Here is a 744-nt window from a genome sequence, read left to right as displayed (position 1 = left end):
TTTTAAGAAGAGAAATTGTAGAAATAAACGGGGTTTAGCCATTTGTGGCTGTGTTGACTAGTGACACTCCTCTGCTGCCCTCCACCCTTTACTTACGTCAACTTTCAAATCCCCACAACAGTTTTCTGGGGTTTGATTTTATTTAGATTTGCCCTGCAATGGCCATTCAGTAGTCGTCATTCATTCCAGTTTCCATTTAAGGTTTATTAGTGTGTAACTTACCATTATTTTTAGACATTTTTTCCCCTTGACATGGTCAAATAACTATGGAAGCCCATTCCCACCACCAAAAACAATATAAAGTGTAGATACTATCTCAGAATGTCGAGATACTTAAGTCAAAAATTCGACATACTAAATCGAAATTTCGAGATACTAACAAAAAAATGTAGATGCCCCAACACTTTTATTCGGTTAAAAAAAGATGGACACAAAAGCAAGTATTGTTGTTTAGACTGATTTTCATCATTGTCAACTCACGCGCAATTAATCTGTGCTTCAGTCTGATCAACTGTAGTTTACTGATAACCACCACAGCTGCAGGTAGCCTAGAGCTCTGATCCCTCTGGCCAGGGGAAATGAAGCAGTAATGTCATGTATTTATAGCCCAAGCTATGCATTTATAGCCTAAAAAAATGCCTATTTATTTGTGTTAAGAAAAATGGGAATGTGATAAAATGTTGTTTATATTCAAATTTCAGGTGGCTTAACTACCTCGACCTTTTCAATCCAAAATTATTGACT

The sequence above is a fragment of the Oncorhynchus mykiss genome, chromosome 3 (assembly GCF_013265735.2).
Source record: "Oncorhynchus mykiss isolate Arlee chromosome 3, USDA_OmykA_1.1, whole genome shotgun sequence".
NCBI lineage: Eukaryota > Metazoa > Chordata > Actinopteri > Salmoniformes > Salmonidae > Oncorhynchus > Oncorhynchus mykiss.
Note: the sequence above shows the minus strand (reverse complement) of the source record.